This window comes from Schistocerca piceifrons, chromosome 4 (assembly GCF_021461385.2).
Source record: "Schistocerca piceifrons isolate TAMUIC-IGC-003096 chromosome 4, iqSchPice1.1, whole genome shotgun sequence".
Lineage (NCBI taxonomy): Eukaryota > Metazoa > Arthropoda > Insecta > Orthoptera > Acrididae > Schistocerca > Schistocerca piceifrons.
Window position 1 is genome coordinate 783,248,166 of NC_060141.1, and position 11,361 is coordinate 783,259,526.

Here is an 11,361-nt window from a genome sequence, read left to right on the forward strand (position 1 = left end):
TATCTAGTGTTGGAAGACGATTGGCAGTACCATCTTGATACCGTGTGACGACGGGGACTAGGGATGGGGGGTCCGGACACAGCAGAGTTGAAACACGGTGTCGGTCTAACTCAGGAAACGCCATCGGCTCACACCGTTAAGATATGCTGTTAGCAAAACAACCAAGACTAGTATCGACTCAGGTAAAAGAAACAATAGCCACATTGCATGGAAACAACTGTTGGTGCAACAGATCAGCTACGAAATCGCAATGATCGCAACACACCTATAGGTATGAATAAGAAAATAGCAGTTAACACTACAGAATCCTAAACTTAAATGAATTCCACGAATCGAAGCTGAAGCTCGCCGGTCCCAAATAGGGCTGAGATTTCAGCACAGTGAAACTGGCTTCAACTCTCTCATCGGTGTGCCACGTCCCAGAGCTGGCTGGCCTGGCTTCTCACGAAGACGGCACACGAAGTCAACCGCGGATTCAAACTGGCCCACAAACTTGCCCAGCAATCACTCGCCGGACTCCGCTCCCAAGGCGCTCACACAGGTGCTCGCTCGCCTTAGGCCGTCGCACACGGGCCGTGCATCCGAACGGTGAGCGTGGAGCGTGCCAAGTTTCCGACGTCATTGCGTGGAATAGCACGTTCGGGAGTCTTTCCGCACATGCAGAGCAATATCTAACGTGTCAGATATTCTGAGCTTGCGTCTGAGCGTTGACCAATGAGATGGCACAACGCCACCTAAGTCACATGCGCGCTATCTCCCTTCAGCACAAAGTTGTGAAGCGCCATATTGGCATTCATTTCAAGCCTATACGTATATATGCCACTTCTGAGCAACAGAAAATTGAGAATCACTGGAAAAAGCGTTGTTAACTGTGTGATCCGTTGCAATAAAATAATAAGAAACATCATATTCGTGACAAAAGAATTATTGTAACTTCCATGTTATGAGAGTATGCTTTTTGAAGGCAGCAATACACTGAAGATGCCCCCTAAGCGTGTTGTTCTTGGTACAATTTGTTATAATTAAATTTCAGTTAGTTACATAGCTACGATTAAAGTTTTCAGCAAGTGCTAAGATCCTAGGAATGGCAATCAACTTCATGCTGTTCGTTTAGCGTGGTGAGTAGCGTTACTGAACTGTGAAAAGTATATGTTTGGGCGTTGGTTCGCGACACGCCAGTACATGAAATTTCTTCCTAACATTTGCGTTTTTATTAGGTTCTGTTACTTTATTATTTGTTTAGAATATGAATGTACTATTTGTTTAGAATATGAATGTACTGCAATTTTTTATGATATGTAAATGTAAGTTCACCTTTCTTTTGGTGATCCATAACGACTGGGAGAGCGGTGTGCTGACCACACGCCCCTCCTGTCCGCATCCTCAGCCGAGGATGACACGGCGGTCGGATGGTCCCGATGGCCCGTTTGCGGCCTGAAGACGGAGTGCTTTACTTTTTTTTTGCTTTGGGTGTTCGATTGGTTTGATCTGCAGGACACCTTGCGCTACTTGTGTAAAGCTATTTTGCTCCTTTTTCTTTTACGTTTCGCAATTCACGTGTTGCAAAGATTCTGCTGCGGGGTAGGAACAGTGATCAAGGAAGAGTGACCTTGGGAATGATAAAACAATGTTTATCTTATGTGAAGAAGTATTGAAAATTTGTATCGCACTGTTTGTAATGGAACTTTTGTAAGCCTGTCTCCTTATTGATTGGACATGGTACTTTCCTTTTTGTGGCCAATGGAGCAAATGTGCTTTTTAATAGAGCTAACGTGGGAATGCTGCGTGCCCGTTTAGTAAACAGTGTGATTTACGAACTAGAAACTTCCTGCAACTGCTGCTGGAGTGCGTTGCGATCGCATGTACCACGTTGGGGACCACGTACCGTATGCACAAGTCGCATCGTTTCTGAGCGTTCAGCAGCACGTTGAATTTAGCACGCTCAACGTTGACGACCCATAGCACGGTCCGTGTGCCGCCGGCTTTAGTCGCCGGGCGGACCTCTCAAACCGCCGCCGTAGCTCCGTTACCACTCCCCAACTTGTCACACCACAAGACGCCCGCCCTCTGTCAACAACCTCGAGCAGAGATCTTAGTGGTCTCGAAGCAAAGGGATATCACACGACAGATCGAGCTAGTGGCGCCAGGAATTCGAATGCCAGCAACGTCGCCACGGTTCAACATTTGCAGCACTGTAACAAATAGCCTGAGAAAAATACCAATAGAAGATCAGGTGATCTCACTCAGTTTTACTACTAATAATGATACAGGCTTGGAACGGGCTTATCTGGCACACCCAGTTGACTTACACCAAAGCCCCAGATGCCACAGTAGCAGCACGCACCAGCTCCAACAAGCTGGCATATTACAAAAACAGAGTTCAAGGTTGCTGTCTGAAAGCACTTACAAAAAACACAAATGCACTTTATTAGTGACCACCCACTTCTCAACAGAAATTGTGGTGGCTCCGCATCGGTTAGCATATACATATCGCCTAACAAATCAAAGAAAGGAACGATACCGAGCAGTAAGTTTCACCAACCTTCTCTCATGTACGGGTTCCACTGCATGTCCAGTTACTTAACTGTGCAGTGTTGGAGCATTAACGAATTAGCATCGGTATATCCATCAGCCAAACTATTATCGGATTTCCTCCACAGAAAATGATTTCAACACACAAGCCGTAACGTCCATCAGCCGACTCCATACAGTATCCTTTTAAGAGCCATACATCATGTCGTAGCAATCACTGCTGCTGCTGGACGCCGTGTGTTTCCGGAGGCTCGTTCCAACTGTCCGAGCCCGTTCTTCTCTCCTCACACCACCGGCTCTCGATGGCGCTCTTTCCGGACCAGCCAGCACACTGCGAAGATGTTCCGAGTCCCCCGAGACGTGGAAAGATGTGCCAACTTATGGCACACCCTTTACGTATAGGTGTCGTATCACTGTCTTCCCGATATGAACCAGTTAAGTCGCTTAAAGTATTTTTTCATACGCTCCTCCAGTGCGGGTCGTTTCTGCACCATATTGCGAGTCACATCGTGTTTCGTATCGCATGTCTTATCGCTTCATTATAGACTCTGCCTGAGAAGGTGGGGGCACACAAGAGCCACGAAAAGAGCAATGAAAACCGAAGACACGTTAGTGCAGCTTCCGCATCATTCTACAGCGCTCTGACTCACAAAGACGCCAGTCCCATATTTCGAGTACCTGCAAGATAAGGAACGTCCGGGACAGTGTGAAAATAACTTCGTATTTCATACACCTAATCTCTATCACATTTCGAACGAAAGTGGACAAATGCAGTGATGTGTCTCCCTACGTTGTAACGAAAACATATGTAAGTAACAAACAGGGAAATAAATTTGCACTGGCAGAGCTCAGGTTAACTAAAAATGATATCTTCGATTTCGAGACAATACCTGTCTCTTGTTCAATCTAATGGATTCTGGGACAAAATTCTTAAGAAAAAGTACGATTTTCGACCGATATCGTCGGTCGAGAAAAGGGATTTGCCCTTGCTGCAGCTTAGCAACAAATCTTCGAAGCGGTGAGACGGGAGAGTCAGATGTCTGCATCGCGTAGTTCAGCGATTGTCGCCGGACACCAGATCGGACTTCCCGGGTTCGATTCCCAGCGGGGTCAGGGGTTTTCTCTGCCTCGTGATGGCTGGGTGTTGTGTGCTGTCCTTAGGTTAGTTTGGTTTAAGTAGTTCTAAGTTCTAGGGGACTTATGACCACAGCAGTTGAGTCCCATAGTGCTCAGAGCCATTTGAACCATTTTGAACCAGATCGGACGGGTCTCTGTTAGACTGTTGTGGGGCAGCTGTTGCGAGTTAAAATACGTCTTCCGCCTCTATCTACATAACAAGACCGATTGTGATAGACTGGTACGTCGCCGGGAGGTTGAGAGAGAGAGAGAGAGAGAGAGAGAGAGAGAGACAGACAGACAGACGGACGGACAAAGAGAAAGAGTATAACTTCCCCGAAACGTGACACTTACGTAGACAACTCTTCCAGCAAGAGGCCCATGACCGTTTCATCACAGCGATACAGGTAATTACGCTCATGCTCATACATTAAGGATTATTGAAGAATGTGGTGCCACACGACGTGGCACTACACAAAACTGGTGCTAATAGCATAGGCACATAGGGAACACACACAGATCTGTAAGCCGACGGTATTGGTGTTCAGTTGAGAAAACCGTCCCGAAACACATATGCTACAAAACGCCACTGTTTCCTGCGCATATACCCCGACATCAATATGGGATATGGTCACCATACACACGTACACAGGCCGCACAATGGGTTGGAATACTCTGGATCAGGTGGGCGAGCAGCTGCTGGGGTATAGCCTCCCATTCTTGCACTAGTGCCTATCAGAGCTCCTGATGTGTCGTGGGAGTTTGAAGACCTGCAGCGATACGTCGACCGAGAGCATCTCAGATGTGCTCGATGTGGTTTAGGTCTGGAGATCAAGTAGGTCACTCCTTTCGCCTGATATCTTCTGTTTCAAGGTACTCCTCCACTAGATCGGTGGGGCCTTGCGTTGCCATCCATCAGGAGGAAGGTGGGACCCAGTACACCCTTCAAAAGGTGTACATACTGGTGCATAATGACGTCCCGATAATCCTGGCCTGTTACAGTTCCTCTGTAAAAGTCATAGAGGGGTGTACATGAACTAATCATAATCCCACCCCAATCAAACCATGACCTCCATACAGGTCCCTTTCAAGGACAATAATGGGTTGGTATCTGGTTCCTGGTTCACGCCAGATGAAAACCTGGTGAGAATCACTGTTCAGACTATACGTGGACTCGTCCGTGAACATAGCCTGGGACCACAGTTCCAATGACCATGTACTGTGTTCCTGACACCAGGCTATACAGGCTCTCCTGTGACCTTGGGTCAGTGGAATGCACCTTGCAGGTCTCCGGGCGAATAAACCATGTATGTTCAGTCGTCTGTAGACGGTGTGCCTGGACACGACTGTTCCAGTGGCTGCAGTAAGGTCCCGAGCAATGCTACCTGCTGTACAGCGCGGCCGTCTACGGACGCTTATGGTGAGATATCGGTCTTCTTGTGATGTTGTACACTGAGGACGCTCCGTACTGTAGCGCCTGGACACGTTTCCTGTCTGCTAGAATCGTTGCCATAATCTTGACATCACACTATGTGGCACACAGGAGGCCCGTGTTACGAACTGCTTTGTTTGACAAGCCTGCAGTCGCCCTAGTACTCCATCCCTCATATCGTCATGAGTATATTGTCTTTGCGCCATTTTCAACACACAGTCACAATTAGCACGTCGGAAAATGTCTGCACACTTACTCGCTGCACCGTACTCTGACATGCACCAACACACCTCTGCGTTTATGAACTGCTGCCAGCGCCACCGTGCGACGACCGCAGGTCAAATGCAGTGCATGATCATACCCCGAGATGATTTAAACCAACTACCAGAGCGTTATTTCACCGTATATCAGCATTATCTTTAATTTATGAGCATGAATGTATTAACATTCATCAGAACAATACTCACAGTCTACCTTCCGTAATTAAATGTTTAATTGTATTCCAAATTCTTATACGTTAAATAAAAATAGAAACTATAACATGCAGTGTTTGTTTTAACTTCAGGCAACTAAATGTCTCGAAACGATGCATTATACGACAAACATTTGTCTCACTTGAGTGAAGTGATATGCACGAACAGAATGGTGAAATCAATGTATGATGGCGTTAAAAACTTAAAAACGGTTTTCTTGGGGTGTGTGGTAATTTTACACTGTTAATTTTTTCTACTGTTTCGCGCATATTCTCTACATTTGACTTCCGAAATACATAATCTAACATCAAACCTTTCCATGACATGAACATGCATTTCACCTCATTCAAGAGCAAACTTAAATCATGTATGAACACGATATACACATTATGATGGACCCACAGAGTTCAAAATGCATCATGTATTTAACAAAACATGAAAATTGGTGACTGAAGGCTTTTTTTAATTCATACATCCGGTTTATATTTCCGTTTGAAAATTACCTTAGTGTCGCAAATCTGACTGTACATTTGCAGTAAGGTGAGCTGTTTCAATGTCGGGTTAGAAACTACGTTTAGCGTCAACCAGGAACGACCTGGGCGTAATAGTTTCCTGTTCCTACCGGTGTGCTTGATTTCGGCGAGGCTCCATGCCTCTCATCTCTGGGGTGCTGGATTTGGGTGAGTATCCATTCCAGGTGCGCCTGTCACCACCACATCATAGATATTTTGCCCCATTAGAACAATTCTGGTGTGTAGTCCGTCGGTAGCCGAACAGCTGCCAATGTGAGCGTTACGGCGGCTAGGTGGAAACAAACACAGAAATAAGTCACCCTCATGACAGAGTTCCACGGTGGCCACCGAAATCCGAAATCAACCATGCCCATGGTTTGGGGACTCACCACATCAATCCTCGTGGGGACCAGAAGTCCTCTTTACCACACTTGTAGCTAATTGCCTAAAACGACAACGTCTAGCCATATTATTTGTGCTGTATAATCAAATTTTTAACGCTCCAGTAACGTTTGAACGTCAATATCGACTGTTGAAACACAATGGTCTATATTTACGTAGTACATGAAATGTAGAAACAAATGCGTCGTTTCGTAACAACAGGAACAGGCATCCTTTGTCAGTTACAGTGCCATCTACCACGAATGTGAAACAATTTTTTCGCCGTAGTAGCCGAAAAAGCAAATATAATGGGTGGAGGGGGGTTGGGGAGGGATTACCATTTGGAAATACAAAGTTGCGGGGCTGTTAGGAGAGGGCCAGTTGTAGCACAGATACGTGTACCATTTACTAATATTAAATTTTCCTCTAGGACATTTTTTCGTACACTGCCAAGTGTTCGGATATGTCTTAAGTTAAAGCAAACTCCCTACATATAAAACGCCAGTCCATGACGAGAAATTTAGAACACTGCACCAGCTAAAATTTTAACGAAAAAAAAAATTTGGTCTGCGGCGTCTGTGTGAATCCACTATTCGATTAAATGGGTTACAGTTGAAATTAATGAAAACAGACAATAATTATGTCTATCTTTCTCTCCGATACTTGGCAGTGCCTAATGTCTATCGATGACAGTCCGTCAGAGGCATATTCGCGTGTGTCAGGTATTTAAGTTAGTACTCGCTATCTCCCACGTGAACGCGCTACGAAGCTAAAACCATCCATCAACTGCTGCCAGCCCGGTTCGCACTGCTAACGAACAGCAAGTCTGAAAGCCCATTAGCTGGCCAGTGTAGTGTCCGTGACGTCAACAGGCGGTGGCACGCACAGCGGTTTGAGGCTGACACACGCGGAGGTTGTGTTCTGTATCTGTAATGTAGCCGGTTGATGGAAACGCGCCGATACTGTCAGCACTGAGGCCACACACATTTGCGATCGTATCACGAACTTGATTTACAGACTGCGCCCAATTATTTCCTCTCAGGTCTTTTGTGACAAAAGGATTCTGCTTCTCATTTTCTTCATAATCCTTGCTGCAGTATATTTTATAATAAGCTTGTCTGGAATAGATAACACTGATATCTATATTTGAGCTCTGATGGATTTATCGTAATCCGTTCTACCTATCGTTCCCAGCGTGGTTTATATCTACGTCTGACTTCTCTCTACATACAGAAATATTCTTCAGAATAGACATTTTCTGTATCCCCAAATTTAGTATTCATGATTTATCAATAGGTGTAATTATACACTACTTACTAGTAAAATTTCTTTTAATGGCGTTATTTAACAGAAGAATGAAAATTCATATATGTCCCAGGAAAACTAAGTCCTTCTCAGACCAACAAGTAAAAGCTAACAGTTCTCACTACAGAAACGAAAAAGTGAAACAGGTAATTTTTAACTGACTATGACGTACTATTCTACATATTATAATGGACTTACTCTTGTCGTCTGGGTAATACTGACACAAAGGAAAACACGGTTTCCCTATCCATCACTAAGTTTTCGCACAAAATGATGATCAAAAGGGGCAAACGTCTAAAAAGATCACAAAGGGTAGAGAAGAACAAATTGTTGTGTGTCGGATCGGAACTGTAAGCATTCGTGTAGAATGCCTTTACCGACTTAACTACTTAGGCATATCGTATGACTCACTTCGACAGCGTCAATTTCAACACTACCTCTCTTTCCAGTTGTGCAAATCTGTAGCAATAATTGAAATGCTGCGCTACAGAGTGAAAATTCTTTATTGAAACAAGCCCCTCGGCTATGGTTAAACCTGTTGTCCGAAATATTCCTTGCTCGAGGATTTCTAAAGCTGTAAGACATGCAAGAGAGTGTCTGTGAAGTTGGGAAGGCGAAAAGCAGATGTGAGTTACCGGAGGCAGTATAACTATCAGGGTTTGGATGTTATTCGTGTATATTTAAATGCCAGTAAGAGCACTGCCAGTGAAAAACTAATTTCTGGAACATGCTCAAGAAAATTCGAAAATAAACTCAGGGACGGCACTAAGAAAAGTAAGCTGAAACGATATTGGCCAGAAAAATACACTTATAAGACAGGCAACTGCGAAGAAATAGTGGGTAACAGATAAAAATGTTCAGATAGGTCAACGAAATAAGTAGATACAACAACGCAGTTGAAATGACGGACATACAGCAATATAAATCAATTACAAATAAGATTAACAGAAACTGCAAAGAAGGTAAAGGAAGCAGGAAAAATATGAAAAAATGAAAAACGAGAAGGATAAATTTAGCTTACAGACTTTTCAATTCAAATACACCGATATTAGGTATACAAAAAGACTTCAAGTGTTACTCCCGGAGAAGAGAGCAGTCAGGTAGGAAGACGAGGACTCCAAACTGGGGAGTGAATTTGCGGTCAACCTGATTACAGAAGAAATATGTGTCAGTTGGGAGGACGCATTTCATCCAGTATGACACAGCTTTGGATGCCTTAAAACAAAGAAGACTCGATATACACTCTCATCCAAAAATTAAAGCAACAAACAACTATTTCCCGTCTTGTGTCTAATTCACGGATCACACTACCTGTCAACACATGCGTGTACAGTCGTGTTCTGCACGAAAGGTGGAATCCCAGTCAATGGCCTACAACGCCAAAGATGGCTCAGAGCACATATCAAACGGAGTAGTGTGTGACAGGTACTCCCACATCCACAATCGCTGTGTATACAATCTAGGACGGGGCGGTATGTCACATACACGACGCCTACCAGGCTTTATGCGGTGGAGGACCATAAGAAGAATCGAAGGACGACGGTCGCAAACTGATGTGGCCAGATGGTTTAATGTGGATCGTTCAGTCGTTTCTCGGACAAGGGCAGGACCAACCATGTGTGATATCAGAAAGAGCGGAGTGTTATTTGGCTGTAAGGGCTCGACGGTACCGCCTTTGCACTGCTCGGCAACTGGCATCTGACATTGCAACACCCACTGGACGTGTTGTATCAAGACAAGGCATCGGTAGAGTGATCTTGAACGTCGGAGACCTGCTAGGTGTGTAGCTCTGATGCGTCTTCACAGAAGGGAACGTTTAGAATTGAGTCGTCAACTTACCACCTAGACGTCGAACAGTGGTCCAATGTTCTTTTCACAGACGTGTCCCGATTTCGCCTGGAGACTGATTCTTCAAGGATTCGGATTTAGAAGGAACGTGGAACACGGTTTATGGTCCCAAGTATTGTGTAGATTAAATCTAACTAACCTAAGGACATCACACACATCCATGCCCGAGGCAGGATTCGAACCTGCGACCGTAGCAGTCGCGCGGGTCATGGTTTATATTCACCACTCGAACACCTCTTCATCACATTTTACAGGTGAATCGTGATGAGATTTTGAGACCTCATGTGCGGTTGTTGCGAGGTGCTGTGGACACAGATTTCGTATTGATGGACGATAATGCTCCACCTCATAGAGAACGGGTAGTTGATGTTTTCTTAGAAACGGAAAATATTGTACTCATGGCACGGCCTGGTCGCTTTTCCGTTTTGAATCCCACACAGCATATCTGGGGTACACTAGGGAGACAGGATGCATCACGTAAGCATCCACCGACCACTCTCCAAGACTTTCGAGCTGCTCTGCAGGAAGATGGACGACATTGCCTCAACATGAATGAGAATTATGACACCATGCACAGAATGTCCTGTCATCGTCAGGTCTGTACTGCTGTCAGAGGTGCTCACACCCCATACTGAGCGCATTAACCAGCTGTCAGAATGTGTGTGCTAATCCGTTCAGCTGGGAAAAACTAAGAAAATTTTTGTCTACCGTTACGCATACAGGTATATTGTTTCGTGGCAAAATAAACGCAACCTTGCACAGTTTCCGTTTGTTGCGTTAATTTTGGACACCAGTGTATATTGCTCACACGGACTTTTACAAATATTGAGGAAAGAGGCTTAGAAACTATTACCCAAATTAAATCTCACAAAACATCAGACTGTCGACATTCCATCGGACTCGTGGAAGAATATTATCCACACAAAGCAATGGGCAACTATGGCACATGCGTGCGTTAACTATTGTACAATAATAACAACAGCCAATGCATCCAAGCTGTTGAGTAGAATTGTGCATAGCTAAACGGAAAAGAAAATCGAGGATCACACAGATGAAAATATAGCACAGATGAAGAAATATCGTAGACACAAAAGATCTATAGGAAGGTGCTGATCGCTGCAAAAAAGTCATTTAATTACAGAATAATGTATAATGTAGAGAATAAAAGCAAAGAGGAAACAGCGAGAGGCAAAGACATGCAGAGCAACGTACTGCTAAGGGAAGGAGATTAGGTAATAAAGGATCCACAACACTTAGCAAACTATTTAAACGAGCATTTTTCAAGTATTGCAGAGAAGATACAGCAAAAATTCAACAAAACAGATATAACTCCCGTAAATAATGTTGCACTAAATACAATGATGTTATTTCCAACCACAGAGAATGAAATATAAAACTGTTCAAATACTAAATAATAAAAAGTCTGTAGGTTTAGATGTCCGCCTCCGGTAGCTGAGTAGTCAGCCTGCGACAGAATGTCAATCCTAAGGGCCTGGGTTCGATTCCTGGCTGGGTCGGAGATTTTCTCCGCACAGGGACTGGGTATTGTGTTGTCCTAATCATCACCATTTCATCCCCATCGACGAGCAAGTCGCCGAAGATTATTATAGTATGTTTAGATGAAGTACCAACTTGTGTAGTGAAACAACGCATAGGGATTATACAGCGACCCTTAAAAACTATAATAAATGAATCCTTCACATCAGGGACATTTCCAGAGCAGTTAAAACGGACAAAAGTTGTACCTTTGCTTAAGAAAAGT